Source organism: Numida meleagris, chromosome 3 (genome assembly GCF_002078875.1).
Source record: "Numida meleagris isolate 19003 breed g44 Domestic line chromosome 3, NumMel1.0, whole genome shotgun sequence".
In the NCBI taxonomy this organism is placed as follows: Eukaryota; Metazoa; Chordata; class Aves; order Galliformes; family Numididae; genus Numida; species Numida meleagris.
This window is the reverse complement of record NC_034411.1, coordinates 44,138,180-44,158,083: the sequence shown is the minus strand read 5'-3', so window position 1 is coordinate 44,158,083 and position 19,904 is coordinate 44,138,180. Positions and strand designations below refer to the sequence as shown.

The window sequence follows — 19,904 nt, the reverse complement described above, 5'->3', positions numbered from 1 at the left end:
TGGTTAAGGACTTCTGCTTGGAGGAAAGAGCAATCCAGAAGCAAAGTTGTGGTTTTCTTTATGGGGAGGCAGTTGAACTCATTAAGATACTTGTTAGAATCTTCATGCAGAAGAAATGTTAACTCATGGTGGGAGTACATTCCTGGGTAACTCTCTAGTGTTAAAGCATTCATTGAATGAAAGTGGCTTGAGGCAGGACAAATGGAGGCTGGCCAGCCTGGCCGTGGGACATGTAGGAAGCAGCATGTGTGAGCCATTAGCGAGGAAGTCTGGAGGCTTTTGGCTGGGGAGCAGATAGTGTTGCTGACAGATATTTATTGCTTTGCTTTTGGTTTCGCCTCTGCTCTGAGAGGACAGACGAGCCTTCTGTGGGCATAAGGCCTGCTGCTGGGCTGGTGGCAGCACAAAACCTGCTCTGCTTGCAGTCCTGCCCATCATGTCAGCAACCCCAGGAGCTGGAATAACTTCCCTCAGAGCACGTTGCTTCAGGAAGCTGGGCTGTCCCAGTTACTGGACAGACTGCCTGCTTGACTTAGGTTTGAACATTTTTGATGGTCCAGGCAGGCTGTGGTGACCACCAAGAGCGAAGCAGTAGCTAAAGAAATGGGGTGGTTGTCTGATGTATGCAATCTTAGCAACTTGGCTTTGCCGAGAGGCTTGTAATAGGCAGGCATGGGCTGAAACAAATGTTGAGGACAGGTTGTGGGCATGCTAGAAGTACCGTCTAGCAAGTATTCTTGCTATCTTTTTCTTTTGCCTGAGGATTCACGTGATCTACAAATCAGTGGCCAGTCTCCTCTGCCAGCCATTTCCCAAACTGCTGGCGTGCAGCCCAGATTCGGCTGTGCTCAGGAAGTTGTAAAGTGGCTCTGAATACCTGCTGTGAAGCTGTCCCTACGCTGCTCCTGTCACAAAGAGTTTTCAGTGACCGCCTCACTAATGGATGGGTTTCTCCTATACATAGCGCCGAACAATGCAGTGATACATTCAAGTTTTATTAGTGTGAGTTTAGAGTGGCCGCATTATTCATAATGGCAATGCTGCAAGAGAATTGTGCAGTTCATCCCAAACGGGAGACTATAAATCCTGTAAGCCTCAGAGCACCATCGAATGGTGTGTTTTCATCACTTATTTTTGCAGGAAAGCTATTTGTATTCCCTCTGTATGTAAACCCAAGCTGTCTTAATATTGCAAGCCCAAACTGTGTTGGAGGAGGTAATAACAACAACAACAAAAAAGCATTAGTACATTTTAGGAAACTCTATCATAACACTGTGATACTAAGACTTGGTACCTACTGTCATGTTAGTGGGGAGCAGGCACTGGGGTCGGGTGGTGGGCACTACCTGGGCGCTGCTGGAAGCACCCGGCTCTTGCCCATCTGCAGGTTATTGCAAGGGAGCCTTACAGTTGGTTTGGGACTGAACGTAGCTCTCCTTTGCTGCAAACCATGCATATGCGGCTCTTGTGTATCTATGGGATAAGGATAGACTTTTGTTTTTCTTCTGGCTGAAGTTCCTTTTATAGATAGCAGCTGTAACAGCAGGAAGTGTGTGAAGTGTGCTTGGTGGAGCTACACTGGTGGGCAGGGTGGAGGTACATTGGTCAAAAGTTCAAGACAACTGTAATTTACTATGAAGATGACACATCAGCTGCCTGATATAAATGAGGCTTCACAGGCGTCAGGGAGCAGTTCAAGCTACATGTCAGTTTGCTTCCATGCTTTCCTGAGAAGGCTGTCACTGGGGGAGCTGGTATGGGTTTGCAGTGAGAGCAAGCAGCTGCTCAGGGAGAAGCACTGGCCTCGCTTTGTGTAGGCACCAGGTGACTGCTGGAGAGATGAAGCTGACTTTTCTGTGCTTCTGAACTTGACCCAGTGACCCAGAAATGCAGGGCTCCACAATCTATTACCAGACTCTGCAGCTACTGACTCTTGCAAAATGCCTGTCCCTGCTCCAGCAGCCTCTGTAGGCCTGGAAGCCTGGCAGTGGCTGCTCACCACCCACAGTCTGAGCACAGTACTTGTTAAGGGAAATACTCATTAGAAGAGCTGTGTATATTCTCCATGGTGAGTGTTAGGACATGACTCAGAACCAATGGCTCAGGAGAATTACACAGCAGTCAGTTGTAATTTTTGCAGGAAACACTGCCTGAGCTTGCAGACACTCCTTCCCCTTCTCTCCTTCATCCACACCTGTTTGGGTATGGCCATTAAAATAATTAACCCTGGGCTGAGAGGGACCTCTGATTTCCCAAACCTTATGGCTGAAGCAAGCCCTCTACATGCCAGCAGTTAGTTCGTTTGCTGTTGGCATTAACACTGGGAGTGCTGACGGCAGCTACAAAAGGTTAAACATGTTGGTAGAAAATCAATAGCATGATGCCTCCTTCTCCGTCTTCCCTCTGTTTCTGAGGTGGAAAATGGTCCAAAGGTACATAAAGTATATAAGTTAACATTTCTCCAGTTCAGAACACATGCATTTATGCAAGAAGCTTTAAGGATATCTTTTCTGATCCTCGTGTAGCAATGCTCCTCTTCATTCAGCGCCTGGAAGAGAGACAGAGGACTCTGCAGTGTTGGTTATTATGCAAGGCATGTGTTTTAAAACGTTAAGTACCTTGATTGTCTCTCACATAGCTAGTGCTGTCAGCAGTTTTCACAGGGCTTTTATGTGCCTTTTTTCTTCCTGAGATACCTGTGTTCGCTGTAGAACTGATTCTGTTTCTGAAGCAATTCATTAAACATCTTCAGTGCACCACTTCTGTGAAGAGGTCAATTTGTTCTTTCTGCCTAGTGATGCAAAACTCTGGGCTTCAGTGGGTAAATGCAAGTATTAGATGCATTTCTTGCTGTTTAACTTATGGCTTCCTTCAAACTATCTTCTCCAGCAACTCCCTCCTTTAACATATGCATTTATTATTCATGAAACATGGAAATTGATGCTACCATATCAGTGTAGGACAGGTACAGATGGGTGGTCTGGCATGCATAGGGTGATTAGCTCACTCTCTTCTGGATGAGACATTTTTCTCAGGGCAGAAATGAGCTGTTTCTTTCTTCTGAGATGCCATGTTTTCCTGACAAGGTACCAGTGTGGTGGTGGGTTGGTACATGCCTGTGTGTTGAGGTTCCTGGAGTACCACCAGCCTGAAGGTGATTCTTAATGAAAGTCATGCACAAGCTGCTGGATAGCCTCTGAGTTTTGGTCCTCTCTGAGATTGCTTCTGGTAGGTAAAAGCAGGGCTCTGGATGGGAGCCTGGACCTCAAAGCCAGTGCTGTAAACTTCTCTTGCATTATAGCTTGAAGTTTGGATGCATCCGTAAGTCTTCAGTTGTCTGTTATTAATAAATCTCCACCCCTCAACCCTCCAGGTCCAAATGCCTGTCTTTATCCTATATAATAGTTGTTGCTGCTTTCATTTATTTTTTTTTCTTTTTTCCCCTTATTTTCCTAATCTTTATATTTGCAATATGGAAATTGATCTGGATCAAATCTTCACATGCTAGGTATGATAGGGTTCTTGTTAAACAGCAAATACTAGGCTGGTTGGATTATGGAGCTAAGGTAAACTTTGCCTCAGTCTTGTGAGGATCCTAAATAAAGGGAGCTTGCCATTTTTTCCCCATAATTCTTACCATTGTTCTGGAGTCTACTTTAGTTTTGCCGTTGTTGCTAGGAATATGGCTCATGATGTTTGGCCAGTCCACCAGTTCTGGAGACAGCATGCTGCTTCCTGCTGTAATAAAAATCGGTAGACCTTCATAAAGTTATCCACTGGCTCTTGGTCAATATTAAATGAATAGACTGGGGGCAGCAACTAGGACTATTAGAATGTCAAGTGTATTAATTAAACTGTCATCCCAAGGAGGTAATACTTCTTCAAAACAAGTTTTTTTTTTTTTAAACATAACTCTTGTATTGCTTATTTCAGTAGTGACATCTTTTTCTGACAAGGTTTTTAGTGAATGTAAGTGACAAAACATAGTTTTCTGAGCTGTATTTTGCATACAATAAGGTTTCTGTTTGGAAAGCATATCTCCCTCTCTTTCTTTTTTTCCTTTTTATTTACACAAAATCAGACTCTTAATTTAAGAAGAAAAACTGATTGCAAAGAGTTCCTAGAAAGCATAAATCACTGGGGGCTTCAGGGGTAACAGAATCTCAGAGCTACTAGTTTGTGAAATCTTTGCAGTTATTTTCCTCCTGATATAGTGCTATTTTCTTTCTTCCTGTTATCACAGAAAGGATCTAAAGAAGTATGTACTTGGATAGCTGAAAATTTCCAAGGATGCTGACTAACTTGTTGTTCTTTGTTCTGATTGAGCTGGAATATTTTCAGCCTGTGCTTCATTTCCAAACAAACAAACCCAAAAAAAAGCCTGAACAGTAAGTGATGCCTCACATTTTCTGCTGGAAAAGATTTCAAAAGCTCATAAAATGTCTTCAGACCATGCAATATATCACGTCATATTAATTTATGGTAGTCAATGAACAGTCGGAAATGGTAGAGGAGAGAGATGGAGAGCCTGTAATATTCAGCTTTATTCAGAACTATATATCAGAGTCTTTTTTTTTTTTCTTTACATGCAGTTTAGGCAGAGCATCTCCTCTTCCTTGCTTCAGAAAAAAAGAAAGAAAAAATCCACATATTTGTATTATATTATGTTCTCCAAGCAGCAAATTCCCTCTGCCAACTATCTGTGGGTGTGCAGCCCTTCCTTGGGAACATGCTGTATCTTCTGAGTTCCTGTGTTTGCGATATCACAGTGCTTTTGCTCTGCAAAGCCATGAATGGGGCCATTATGAGGGACCGCTAGATGATTAAGATTCTGAGAAGGGTAGGCTGCTAAAAAGTGTGTTTAGTGAGGAAATTGCAAGGCCAATAAAAAAAAAAATGTCTTTGCAAGTTCTGACCGCATTCTTTTTTTCTGTGGGTCTAATTTTTCAAGGTCTGGCTGGATCACATTGAGGTTTTCTTTCATCCCTTTTTTTCTCTCCACAACAGGAGTTGGGGCTGGAGTCTAAGTCCAAGTTAATGAAGCTGCCTCAGAGTCGGGCAGGGACAGAATAAACCACAGCTCTGAGGAGCAGACTGCTGGAGTTTCCTCTTTCTTGCCGCTCACTGGAGTTATTTGATTTGGGAACAAGATAAGAATTCATAGCATCTGATTTGTAGAATAACCCAGAGGAGGGGGAAAAGAAAGCAGAAATACTAATTTCAGATATCATTTTAATCTCTCAGTTTCCTAATAGTCTTTCTGGATTCTAATAGCATTAATTAAATATAAACTCAGAATTTGGGGAGGCTGTGCACTCACTGACAAATGCATCTTCAAATAGCCCACAGTTCAGCACTTCTTATTCTGTCAATACTTTGTGACCAGGGAAGGTCTGGAGCATAATTCTCAACCAGTTATTCATCTTCTCCCTTTCTCCTTTTTTTTTTTTTTTTATTTCCCACTAAGAAATACACCTGGCAATTCATTGCTGATTTCCCAAGAGTGTTATTCAGGCCAGTTTATTTATGTATTTATTATTCAAGTGCAAACTTTTGAAGTTCCTCGTGGTAATCTGCAAATCAAACTGATGGAGGCAGAAGGCTGGCCTTCACAGCAAGTGCTGTAAGAGCCAAGTATAGGCATCACAGCTGCTGTCACACTGCAATGCACAGTAAGAGGAGCAATTCAGCCTGCCTGAGGCTTAGGAGCAGGGTATGGCTGGAGTTGGTAGAGAGAAGCAGTCATCTTGCTTAAATTAAGCAAACTGTCTGCTGTAAGTGCCTAATTTTGGCAGTGGAGCAGCTTCCAGTGCTGTCTGCATAGATGTCATCTTCATTCTTGAGTGCTGGGAACATATCATTTGCAGGAAATGGGCATATATTTATGGCTCACTTCTTCACACACTCAAAATGTGGGCTTCAAATTTGCCATGATTAAAGTCAAGGTGTGGTGTGCGAGGGCAGAGCCACTCGCCTCCTTGCCCCCAGGGATGGTGGTGCAGCCAGGGGTTTTGGTGCAGTCTAGATCAGCCCTTGACACTGACCCCACACCACCAAGGAGGACAACACCAGGAAGGCTTGTGGGGTGTGTTTGTGTCCTGTGGGTAACAGCATGGGGAGAGATACCAGTTCCCTAAACTGTACACGACTGTAGTCATGCTCTTTCCCCAAAACTCAAAATACCACTCCTCTTTCAGAGGTTCAGAGGCACACGCTATCTGTTCCAGCTTGATGGTGGCACAGTTCCGCTACATTTTGTTGGTAGGGCTGTCCAGCCTGCCTGTGGGCTCATGGCTAACTCTCCACACACTCAAAATTTGGTTTTCAAAGTTTGTGTTGATTATTTATTAGGATTGCGTTTTCATAGTTTTCTCAGGAATCTTGCTATGCATGCCTTCACAAGTACTTAATTGTTTCCAATAGGCCATTAAATATGACTGTATTTTAGCATGCTAATACAATAATTTATTGTGTTCAAGTTGCAGAACTGCAACTAAGAGAAATCTATACTAAGACTGGCAAGAAAAGGAAAAAAATCAGCTTGGAACATGGTCAGTTGCAAAATAAAAAGCATCTCTAATATAGCACTTGTTTCTACGCTCTCCTCTTCCTATTCCCGACTTTCTTACAGAATCATAGAATCGCAGGGGTTGGAAGGGACCTCGAGATCATCGAGTCCAACCCCCCTGCTAAAGCAGGTACCCTACAATAGGTAGCACAGGTAGGCGTCCAGCTGGGTCTTGAATATCTCCATAGGAGTCTCCACCACCCCTCTGGGCAACCTGTTCCAGTGCTTCTTCACCCTTACCATAAAGAAGTTCTTTCACATGTTAGTACAGAACTTCCTGTGTTCAAGTTTTAGGCCATTACTCCTTGTCCTATCACTGCACACCACTGAGAAAAGCCTGGCCTCATCCATTTGCCTCCCATCTCCCTTTAGATATTTATAAACATTTATCAGATCCCCTGTCAGTCTTCTTTTTCCCAGGCTGAACAGATCCAGTTTACTCAGCCTCTCTTCATACAGGAGATGCTCCAGGCCCTTTTATCATTTTTGTGGCCCTCCGCTGGACTCCTTCTAGGAGAATCCTGTCTTTTTTGAATGGAAGAGCCCAGAACTGGACACAATAGTCTAAATGTGACCTCACCAGGGCAGAGTAGAGTGGGAGGATAAGGTCCCTCAACCTGCTGGCCATGCTCTTTTTAATGCACTCCAGGATACCAGTGGCCTTCTTGGCCACCAGGGCACACTGCTGGCTCATGGCCAACCTGTCATCCACCAGGACCCCCAGGTCCTTCTCCCCAAAGCTCCAGCAGGTCATCCCCTAACCTGTACTGATGTATGTGGTTATTCCTCCCCAGGTGCAAGACTCTATACTTGATCTTGTTAAACCTCATTAGGTTCCTCCCTGCCCAACTCTCCAGCCTGTCCAGGTCTCGCTGAATCACAGCACAGCCTTCCGGCATGTGAGCCATTCCTCCCATCTTTGTATCATCAGCAAACTTGCTGAGGGTGGACTCTATCCCTTCATCCAGGTCACTGATGAAGATGTTGAACGAGACCAGACCCAGCACCAACCCCTGGGGAACACCACTAGTATTTCACCAGTATTTCTGTTAATTTAGGCACATCCGTGTCACACAGTCCTTTGTTACCATGTGAAAAGCCTACACAAATGAGGTTTGTTGATTATACAGAGTAAGAAACAAAATTCCTATTGCATGCTTAAAGAAATATAATCAAAAGTGTTATCATTTTTCTTCATTGACTTAGTGTCATTCCCTTTCACAACAAAGGATAAAAATGTGATTTTGAAATTGTTATGTCTCTTTATGTGCTATATTGGTTTTCATGTGGTAGGAATCTCAGCAGGAATATGCTGATTTATGCGGGTAGTCGTTCTAGTTGCTTATTTGAATGCCATCCTGTGATGTTACCTTAGTAGAGACATACTGTTTCTGTGTTTTTCATGCAACTGTGTCTCATCTGCAAAACTCAAATGTCATTGCCACTCAGGAAAAGGTTATTGGTGAGAAATGTTTGAGCTTTAAAAGGATTCTTAATTTTGAATAGGACCTTTTTTTTCTATTTTTTTCCAATTGTGTGTTGAGGAACAAGTTTAGATCCAAACATCTCTGAAACTTGACAGGATTCAAATTTGGATCTAGCTCAAATGGTGTGACGTATCTATTTCTGATACATGGATAATTCAGTGTGCAAAGAGCCTATGCATGCACAAATAGACACACACATATGTTGATACAAGTATATGCATCCTGATTCAAGGTGGTACTTGAAAGTAGTAACTTATGCACCTTTCACTGAAATTTCACTGGAATTGAATACATCTCATAAAAAGAATTTAAATCTAAAATGCTTTCCAATCGTTTATAAAGATTTTAGTGTAGCTGAAGAAGTTACTGGTGGGAAAAAAATCTAAGGAAGCAACTGTATTTTTTAAAAAATATCTCACTAGAATATCTATAAATGTCCATTAGTCCCTTACCATTGTTCTGTACAGATGTCAAGATATGATTTTGATTTGAAAAGAAACATAATATAAAGGAGAACCCTTCTTATGTGGCTAATGCAATGTAATAGTTTCAATGTTGGAAGTGTGGAAGGATGTTGTGTGGGCTGGATGGCAAAGCAGGGCATCAAAACGTGGAAATGAAGAAGTCATAGAAACATTCTGACTGTTTTGGAGAAAATGACTGTCTGATTTTTGGTTTTGCAGAAACAAAGAGCGGGTGGCCTGAATATGAGTCCTGTCTTACCAACAAATCCAGCGTTTGGGATCGTTTGCATAACCATTTCCAGCCTTGGCTCACTTCTGTTCTGAATAAGCAGTCAAGGAGTTTGGGTAATTTTCAGTCCCCTATGGGCTGGCAGCACAGAGAGAAGAACCTGACCTGTTTAACTTCTGTTAGCCTGTATGGATGCATGTCATGGTTTTATGATTTTCGGTTATTGGTATTCCACATCATAACATCATGTAGTGAATGTACCTGGTTCTCAGAAGAGAAGGACTACTACAGTCCCCACGGCACTTTGCTCCTCTGTTACCATTTTCCAGCCGGAGGGAAAAGATAAAAGCTCGCAGTATAAAAACTTGCAGATCACGAGACCTCGTTCCTTTTTCCGCCGTCTCTCGTCTTGGCAGCACCTCGCTCTCCAGCCGTCTTATCGTCGGTAGTAGAGTAAGGCCTACCTTGATTTTGGGACATTCTCTCTGTATTGAATTTATCAGCTTAAATTGTAATTATATTGTATTATAGTGTGTTGTTTTGCATTCCGATATTTTATTTAGTAAATTAGTTTGTTTCTCCTCAGATTGTTGCCGCTGTTCTTTGCTCTCAGGGCCATCTCCCTACCCTTTTCCCCTTTCCCCTTTTCCCGGGACGTGGGCCCTTGGGTCCCCCGTCCCCTTTGTCACGGAATCGGGCCTAACGCCCGTAAACCGTTGACAATGCACCTCCCTGAAGGCAGAAATGTGAAGCTATCTTCATCTCCATCAGAGAAACTCCGGAGTACTGCTTTTGTGGGGAAAAAACACTCAGTGCTTCAAGCACCCAGGCTTTCCACTGCCTAACTTGGAAACAGGTGCGGGCTGTCTCATAAAAAAGGAGTGCTCTGAACCTCACTTCCAGCTTTAGAGGGCCTCCAACTGATGCAGCTGAACACTTCATGCCTCCCCAGACCCTCCGCTATACAACGTGAGCTGGTGCTAAAGCTCTGCTGCACTGCAGATACTTCCTACAAGAGTCCCCAAATGAGTAATCAGCACCCAGAATCACACCAGCTAATGCAACTTACCTTCATCAGCAGGTTTGTGGCCATGATTTATTTATTTTTCTTCCATCTGGATGTGATTTTAGAGCATGACAGAAGCCTGAAATGGAGACAAGCTGCCTTCTGATTCATTTTCTCTCACATTTATGGACACATGAAATCTTAGGAAAAAAAAAGAGAGATAATGGTGCTTTTCCTTTTTAAAAGGCAGGTATTTAGTAAATGCTGGCACTCCAAAGGCCCAGATGAGACTGGATCCCCTTGTCACAAAGCTGCAGTCACAAAGTATGAGACAGCCTCTGCCCCTAGGAATTTATCTTGAATTTATTTTCTCACTCTTAACCTGCACAGAGGGAGCTTATCATGCCTGAAGAATGCAAGGGGCTGGATGGAAAGTTAAGAGTAGACTTTAGATCTCCATTCCAACACCCTGTATGATGAGCTTTGCTCCAGGTTGCTTGCTGCCTTCCCTCAGCAGCACCAGGTGCATGGATTGGGGTTCAGTCTCCATCACATCCAATACTTCCTGAGCACAGAGGAGGAAGTAAACCCAGTCATGAAAAGCTCGGCAGCTGTAACTGCTTAATTAATGGGGTTATTTTAAATCCAGTCACTTAAATTGCCATGGACACCCTTTATTATAGCCTAGACAATTTTATTTCAAGTTAGTTTTAATCAATTAGGAATTGATTTTAGCTAAGTCGGTATAAGAACATCTGATCTAGTTTAACTAAATTGGTTTTAGAGAAGTGAAATGGGTGTAAATTCAGCATGAGCCTAAGGAAGATCTCCCTTTGCCTGCTAATGATTAGGTAGAGAGGATCACAGTAAAACAGCGTGTGATGTACAAGCTCAGGGCTGGCTGTCTCTGCTCTGCCCAGGCTGCAGCTTTCTGAACTGCTGAGGCAGTAACATAGCCTGGTTGTGCTCCATGTGTTTTTCATGAGACTATTCTCTGCCAGGCCAGTGTTTTAATGAGGTCTGCAAAACTGAGTTGGAGGTTTGGTGAGAAAAGTGGTTGAGAGTAGGTGGAGGGGAAGTGGGAGCTCTACGTGGTGGAATTGAGATGCCAGGTGAACTGAGAGTTATTAGTAGAAAGTTTTGAGCTGTGGCCCTTTTCTATAATGCTATCTCACCTGCAGGGCTACTGAACATTTGCAAAGTTATGTTATTCTTTCATGTGTCTTTAATTCCAACTTCTCATGTTTTTTCATCCCAAAACATTATTTTGTTATTTTAGCCATACTTTAGAACTGGAACTACATTTAAAAAAATACATGAAACAACCCTCCTGCTATCTTCAATTTGCTGTTGTTGTTTTTATCGTGATCATTAGGAGCTCTCATGTGGGAGCTCTTTATCTCAGAACGGTGAAAATCTTTGTTTCTATTCTTATAAACGGAAAGAACAAAGCTACTGCAATCAAGGACCTGCTACTCTGGTGCTCTCAGAAGAAAAAAAGCAGGTTTTCTACCTAGGACTTGTTTACTTTGTGCTAGAGCTGTTCCGAGCTTGATTTCTTCTGTAGGTACAAGTAGTGTTAATGAGGTGTTAATGTGTATGTAGGCGACACAGTCATAGATTTGCCTTTGATCAGTCGGTGTTATTTCTTTTCTTTTTTCTTCTTTTTTTCCTTAACCTTGAAAAGCTGTTTGCACCATGAAAGCCTGTTGACTTAACAGAAATTTCTCTGGGAGCTGAAAGAAACTCTGAAAACAACTTGAAGTAAAATTCCCACCCACTGCTGTAGGGTCAGTATTGTTCCTCTGATTACAATTGTTTGAAGAGCAGAAAAATTTCCAATGGTTTGCCTACATGCAGTTTCTGTACTGCTTTAATTATAGGCTTGAAACTATTATACTGGAAGCAGTACACCTATATAGACCCTAGTACAATGAAGTTGTGTTATTACTGTGATATTTATGCCAATCTAGCCTATTCCTACAAATGTAGAGGCAATATCAGTGCCTCCATAGCTGTATCAATTCCATAACTTTGACTTTAAAATTGTACTTGTAAGGAGCTAACCTGGCACAAAGACCGGGTGCATTAGGCTTGAGTTTCCTAGCTCATGATTGTTAACATACACAAAAAGTGAAAACAAGGCATTTAAGGCGGGAAAGCTCCAGAAAGTAGAAAAACGATGCTTTCCTCTTATTGATGTATGCTTCCTTATCCTGTTGCTTTTGTTATCACTTTTGCTTACTCTTGCTGACAGAAAGCAGCATTTCCTCATGTTTATCTGAGTGTCATGAAAAACAAATGATGGGTGTGTTATATGTGTGCAGGACCTTTGTAAAGTGAACACATACAAAGGAGATTTGAAAAGATGTTCTGCCTAATGCTCATGTGTCATTCCCAGCACTGCCAAGGCTTCTGTAAGACCCTGCTGTGTGGAACAACTCTGTTTTTGAGAAAATGGTTCTCTGGGTTAACTAGCGGATCTGTTTTGCTATGACTCTGCCTTACAAACTACCAAGAAGGGGCTTTACCATCCCAGTCACTGCAGACAGACCAGCAGGCAGGTCCTGCCCTCCACACTGAAGACCTTGTGATGCGCCTGGCCTGGACAGTAGGCAGACATGAAGTGCACAGCTGGAGATGACAGTAACCATCATGCTGGTGCTGAGGTGTGGGGAGAGCTGAGTGTGGGAGGCTGCCTTAGAAGAAGCAAGAGAAATGGAAAAGGAGGGAAAATGAAGTGAGAAAGAGATGCAGGGGAAGACAGAAGCTCATCAGAAAACAGTGCAGGAGGCTGGAGGAAGGAGCCTGCCAGCACAATTTGACAACTCAGTCAAAACTGTGCAAGAAGCTCCAGCAGCAGCTAGGGGCTCCTGGTGCTGACAGCTCTGCAGCTTTCCCTCCTGGCTGGGGTCTCATTCTTGTTCCAGTCTTCCCCCCACAGGCCACATGGCAGGAAAAAGGATAAGGTCTGAATCACAGAGAAGGGATTTTGATCAGCCAAGTTAGTCTCCTGTTCCAAGTCATAACTTTGATGATGCCCGTCTCTCTCTTCTAACTATAGAAAGCCCTGGATGAATTATCCTCACCAGACTTAAGTCTGTGTTTGGAAGTACCCTTCTCTTCTTCCTCCCTCCTACTTCACCCCAGAATGATTTGGGAGGGAAGGAGAGGTGTCTCACTGCCTAAGGTTATGTCCAAGAGTGGCAGAGATGGAGAATAGCTGAGAGACTGGGCCCCAGTTTTTACAGTCCACAGGTTTCGGATGACTCATTCTGTTTCTTTTTGCTTGTTTGGAAATACAGGCAAACTCCTACAGTAGGAGGGGGGGAGCTTAAAGATACTTACAAAGAAGGTGCATAGTGAGCCATGTACCTCTATGTATGATGCTTGTTTACAAGCCTGAACAAGGTGTCTGGGTTCATTAATTGATCTTGAGCGAGCCTAATGTGGCAGAGGTGGGCATCTCACTAGGGAAAACTGGTGGCCATGGGAGCATTTGCTGTTCATGGCGAGCAGCTCTGGCAACAGCTGCTATACATTTCCTCATCTTCTATTTCTTCCTCTCCCGCCCCAGGCTTATGTTTTGTTGTTCCAGTCGAGGCTTAATGTGCTTTCCAGTTTCCTGTATTTTAATCTGAGTCTGTTTTGATTTTCTTTTTCTTTTTTTTTCTCCTCTTCATACTGAAGTTGCAGCTGACGAAAGGTGCCAGCCTATTTAACAGCTGCCTGGAGATAAGCACTCCGTGGATGCAGACAGCAGGTGCGGCATGGGTGGCAGTGTCGGATGCCAGCCGAGACATCACTGCAGGGAGCTCCACATCTCCTCTGCCTCCACGTTCACTTGCCCCCTTGGTAGGGCTGCCAACAGAATGTTGCAGAGGATGCTGATTTTTTGGAATGGGGACCGAATGCTTTGGAGCTGAACACATTCCATATGTTTTCACACCTGAAAGCTTTCAAGAAGAGGTCTGAGATGTTTCCTTTTATGCACATACATGAAACTTTTTTTGCCTGGCTTTAGATTTCTTACTTTAAAAAAAAAATACACATATGGTGATTGCTTCCAATGTGTGCTTATAGAAACTGGAGACATTTACATTCCTAGTATAGAAGAAGATGGAGACTTGACAGATATTTGATTTGAGTTGGCTTGTTATTTCTGGTTCTGGCTTATTGCAAACACTATGCCTACTGCTGTATCTCTATTGACTGAAGACAGGCATCCTGAGGGATAACTTTGTTTTCCCTCTCATTTAGAAAGGGAAAAATGCATGAGTCCAGCCCTGCTACTTGTGAAGGCAGACACAAATTTGTAATGCAGACAGTTGAGTAAGATTGAAAATATCACCAAGCTCTGAAAAGTGGTCATTTGTTCACCTTGTCTTCTCTGTCCTTCTCTGAGGTGCCTTTGCAACTTATGGCCCTGGTGTCCAGAGGTGTGTTGGGAAGGCTGGAAAAACAAGTTACTTGGGGTAAGTCACTGAGGAAGTACTGATGAGGAACTATGAAGGATAACCAATTTGAATCCAAAGCTTTGCAAATTCTAAAGCAAAACATCACCTGATCTTCCCCTTATTTGTGTCCAACCTGACAAACCCTACCCAGGCCCCAAATTCAGTATCTTTGAGATAGCTTCCTTGGGCCTTAGTCCAAATGGTGGCAGGGAAAGTTTTACTTTTGCATCTCTAGAGCACTAGAGTCCCTCAGAGTTTTTGTGGCAGCCAAGATGTTGCTCCTAGCAGAGAAAGGCCCAAGCATAAAGGATGAATATGAGTTAGCACTCAAGAGTTTGTCTTTGTCACTACCGAAACTGAAACAAAAGCTTTTTTTTTCAGCATTGCCCTCGTCTCAACTAAATCAGCACAGGGGATGTTCTGACTTCCCCTTAAGTTATCGCTGTCTGTAACTACTTGAAGGGAGGTTGTAGTGAGCTGGGGGTCGGCCTCTTCTCTCTTATAACTAGTGACAGGATGTGGGGGAATGGCCTCAAGTTGCCCCAGGGCAGATTCAGGCTGGATGTTAGGAAATACTACTTTTCCAAAAGAGTGATCAGGCACTGGAATGGGCTGCCAGGGAAGTGGTTGAGTCACCGTCCCTGGAGGTGTTTGAGAAACGTTTAGATGTTGTGTTGAGAGACATGGTTTAGTGGGGTTATTGGTGGTAGGTGGATGGTTGGACTGGATGATCTTCTAGGTCTTTTCCAACCTAGCTAATTCTATGATTCTATGATAAAGCCCTGTTGGGTTTGACAGCCCTGAAAATGAGGGAAGTTTGTACAGGTAGAATTTGGCAAAACTCTCTAGAGTGAGTACCAGCAGCAGTGCAAGGCTGGCAGGCAGACACTTTGCATGGCATAGTAGCCCAGAAATTTATCTCTGGCCTCTTTCACATTGTCTGAGCCTCTGTGGGGTCTCAGCTAGCAATACCCTTACCTCCTCACTTAAAGAAAACATGGCCAAGTTCTTAAAGTCATAGAGGATTCCCCTAAATTGAGGCCTTTCCCTCCTAGAATGTGAAGACACTTGCTCTTTATATTTTGTACTGCTTTCGTGCAGCTCCTGGAAGTAAAAATGAGGCTGAGAGAAATGGCAAACATCACGCTTCGAGCCTGAAAAATCTGTGGTTGCCAAGGTACAAATCTCTTTGAAGTAACATGCTTACTACGTTTCATTTAGTGAATTGATCTGACGGCTTGCATTCTGTGAAGCCGCTGCCTCGCTTGCTTATTTAGTTTCCCTCCTTCTCAGCCCCTGAACATGGACCTCTCTAGGCAAGTTACCCATCTGCTGGAAGGAGACCTCTGCTCATTCTGCCAAATGAGAGAAAATCAAAATCCTTGCTGAGCAGCAGCAAAAGAGCAATGCTGCTGCCTGGAATTGCATCAGGAGTTCTGTGCTTATTAGGCCATGTAACTGCTACAGCTGAGAAACAAGTCACTGAGACTGTTCGAAAGCCTACAGATTCTTTCCTGCATTAAGTTAATTAGTGAGAAATGAAACAAGCAGCAAATGTGTGAAAGAAAAGGATTAAGTATCTCATATCTTGGTAGCTCAATGGAATTGCAAGGAAAAGAGATCCTACTTATTACTGATAGGAAATAAGTCTTTTATTCTGGCTTTGAGCAAAATTCATCATGATTTTTACCTACTTATGGACAGAGAACATTCAACTGCTGAGGCAAATGTGTAATAACTAATCCAGAGAAATTTTTACGTGACCAGGTAAAACATAGACTCATCTGAACCACTGGGGTGTACTTCTGGCTGAGCAGTACCATCTTCTAATTCCCTTCTGCACTCGCTCTGATGTGAAAATACTGGGAGAAGAAAACTCACAAATGAACACACTCACTCCTCCCCAGCACTTAGCAGCATCAGGAAAACAAGGCAAACAGATGGGAGCCAATGTATCATCACATGAAATCCCACCCCTTGTGAAAACATGCCAGCCGAAGATGAGACAAGATTCTTACTGGTGTTCTTTGCTGTAGATAACAAATTGGATAGTTTTGGCTTAAAAGTAGCTAGTGAGTGCTTTGCTTTTTTTTCCCTCCTTTGGATGCACGTTGTCTTGGCCAGGTGACCTCTGAAGCTTGAGATGTACAGCAGTATGAAACATTCCACAGAAATATCCAAATGACTTTGGCAAACTTTGCATCCTCTAAATCTTGCTTTCTTGATGTGTCCATCCATGACTAGAGTTCCATTTTACCCAGAAAGACCAGCAATTACTTTCTAGGCTCTTGAGCTGTGTTTCTGTCCAGAGTTGTGGTGGCAGGTTTTCCTTGCCTTGCTGACAGTCTTCCTGTTGTCATGCACAAAACTTGCTTTTAATAGGTACTGGGATCCCTCTCCCCTCCACGCGGTTCAGTGGTGACATTTGGAAATATTACTCAGGAAGTCTCTCACCATCTGGGCCTCCAGCAGGCTCAGCACCTGCACTGCCGTTGTCCCCAGGCCTCTCCCAGCAGTGAGCCATCACTCCCCACAGCTGTCCTCTCTGGGCTCTCTTCCTCAGCCTGTCAGCAGCTTCTCTGACAGCAGCCAGGTTAGTGGATCCTGGCCAGCCCTTTTTCCCAACCTGTAAATGTGATGGGAGATTTTTCTGCTTGCAATTAATGTTTGGTTTCCATCCCTTGCTATGAAGTGAGGAATGCTCCTGCAGCATGTGCAGAAGCACAGATTTACCAAGGCATCTCCCTGGCCTGCAACAAATTGTCACTTCTCTTCTGGAAATCTTTCAAGCCAAGTGTTCCTTCAGCTGAGCTTTGAGAGGGGCTACTTATGGGTGCTTCCTCCCTTTCTTAGCCAAAGCGCAGGTTCACTGGGCCTGTGCCAAAGGCTTTTACTTTCAGCTTCAGTATCACCTTAGCCATGTGTTTGTCAGCAGTAAGCAACCTGTTGAACAGCCCTCTTCCTCTGTGGGGTCAGGAGCAAGTGAGGTTGATCAGAAGGAGGTTTGCCTGCCCGATTCACTCCCAAAAGCAAGGCTTTTGGGTATATAAGTATATACCAGCAAGAGGCCGGTCTCTCTACACAGCTGGTGATAGGGCTGGGTCCACCCCACAATGCACATCTACACACACAGGCATGTGTGTGTGGTTATATATCATACAAGTACGTACAAAGCTTTAAATATATATGGTTACTGAGGAAATCTGTGAATATATCACTCAGAAACCACCCAAATTTTAATACCGCTCTAGAAAGCTGGATCAGCTCTACTGAAACCAATGGGAAAAACAAATTGGATTAATGTCCCAATTTAATCAAGTTAAGAAGGATGTGTATATGAAATACAGCTTTTCAAGTACTCAATGTTTAAGTCTGTGAAACATTGCTGTTTATATATGTGATGCAAAACATATTTTCTAGTTGGTAAGAACCACTACTAGATAGTTTAGTAACAAGAACAGTGTTTTGGAAAATAATTTTATACTAAAGTATACTAAAGTACTTTAACTAAAGTTAAGTACTGTGCTGCTAGAAGACAGAATATAAAGTGACTATTGAGTTCCTCTCTCTAAATTTACAGTATCATACACTGAAGTGGTGGACAAACTGTGGGAGTCCTAAATACTGCTAGTGATTCCATCTAGCTAGTCAGTTTATGTAAAATCATTGACCTTGATCTGAGGATAGACCTCTTTAACACAATCAATACAGGTGCAATCAGATAAGAACATTCTACTGTTTTATTAAAGTGCATCTAATTCAAAACTCAATAACTCTCACAAATCCTTAATCAGAGAAGACATCCTGGGAGGTATTTAGGTGAGTGATCTTATAACTCTTTCTCTCTCCTTGTTACGATGGCATTTTACAAATAGACATGTCTGTTTCCTCTTTACCCTTTCTGCCATAATTCTTTCAGTGTACAGTTGTGTTGATTATTGTGCATTTATCAAGTCTCTTTTCCCCTTCATTTATTTAGAGGGATTGAGTCAAGTGACAGCTTCTGCTTACCTCATCCCCCAGGGTCGCTGTGGGCAGGCATATAAATGCAAATGTGCCTCCCTTACTGGCACACTGAGCTCTATATTCTAGTCTGTGACTTAGATGTGTTACCCTATAGGAGGTGTAGTAAAAATGAATGCTGCCTTCTGAGGGTGGCCTGGGATAATGAAAGAAAACAGTCCATGTGCAGCATAATGTGATAGCTTAAGTAGAATGAAAGCCAAAGACAATGACTGAATTTTTAGAAATGATTTTAAATCAAAATGATACATACTGAGTAAGACAAAATAAGCACATGGTAGAGAGCTCTGAGAGCACTGCTTACAGTGAGATAATTATTATCCTTTTCAGGTGATCCTCAGCATGTTCCTTGATAATGTGAAATAAATTGTAATTTGGAGCATTTGAGCTGAGGGCAGACTTTTTTTTTGTCATTTACATGCACATACAACAGACTGAGGGCATGAGATCTCTTAGTGTGAGTGCAGACAACTGCATATGCTTATCTAGACCCCATCTCCTTGCTTTACACAAAACAGCACTTATTCAATCTATGGAATAAAATCAGAAAAAAAGTATCATATATGCTTGTAACTATACAGTGTGCAGAGAAGCTTGAGGATTGCAGCAGTCTCTTTAACGTGTCTGGTCACAAAAGAGGTCTGAATCCTGACACTTCATAGGCATGAGTCTTTTACTTGTGATTCTGTTCTTTTTACTTCTATACCAAGTGGATTTACCCACTAGACACAAGAATATCTCCACCAGTAGACACTGTGGGCAAGGACTGAGAGGCAGGGAGCCCTCCTGAAGAAGGCTTGGGCTGCTGCTGCAGCTTCTGAAGGAAGCAGAAGAAAAGAATTGGTTCTTCTTGCCAATCCAACCCAGTAGTCGTCATCACACACATTCTGGCCTTTCTTTCTATTCACACCAAGAGCCTACATTTCCAGGGCCTTGGTGCAGGCAAAGCACGACTTTTTCTGGCTGCCTGCTAATCTAGACAGCTGCTTGCTTGGCTTGTGCTCATCTATAACCTCCATGTCCAGGAGTGTGCTTGCTGCATGCTGTGAAGATGATGCGGTGTTCCCTGAGGTATGGCCAGGTACTCTTTGACATAGAAAGGGGCTGTGTTATTCTATCTTGGGTCCTGACTTCAGCAAAGTATCAGCACCACCATGATTTGTAAGGCTTTGGCACTATTAGTAGCACTGTCTTCTCCAGAAAGCCAAGCAAATATCAGATTTCACACAAAGTCTTGAATTAATAGAAGTGGATCTGATTGGGGATGGGGGGGGGGGTTGACATTACTGGTCAGAGTTGATTAAATTTAAATATCTCTTTTGTAGTGGAAATGCTAAGTCATAGCTTGAGACAGTGATTGAGCGCCAGGTGGGAAGGCAGGGTCAGCCCAGGGGAGCTCAGGTGCATGCAATGTACCTGAGTGACACCCCTTCCCAGACCTCATTTAAGGGTTGGTGGGGAAACAAGGGTATCTTGCCAGAGATCCCTGCCTACCTGAGGCTTTCTGAAGGTAAGCAGCTTCTTCCTTTTATTTCTCTGCCTATGGCTGTTGTGTTTGAGCAAATCCTTGCTTGCTGCAATCTAGAACCTTGCTGCTCTGCTGTTATTGCTGCACTTTCTGTTGCATTGCACTCTTTAAAGCACAATTTCAAAATAAGATGTGCTTGATA

At 43.1% G+C, this 19,904-nt stretch overlaps 2 long non-coding RNA genes across 2 annotated transcripts in view; both read left to right on the top strand.

Moving 5' to 3' along the window:
* Nucleotides 1-8,939, top strand: part of LOC110396542 — a 185,736-nt gene extending 176,797 nt beyond the window's left edge. Inside the window, exon 4 of the long non-coding RNA XR_002437041.1 lies at nt 8,739-8,939. This is a non-coding gene — a long non-coding RNA (uncharacterized LOC110396542). The remainder of the gene's footprint in view (nt 1-8,738) is intronic.
* On the top strand, nt 9,477-19,458 carry LOC110396541. Its single transcript, XR_002437040.1, has 3 exons — nt 9,477-9,829; nt 13,445-14,229; nt 15,313-19,458. It is a non-coding gene; the product is annotated as an uncharacterized LOC110396541 (long non-coding RNA).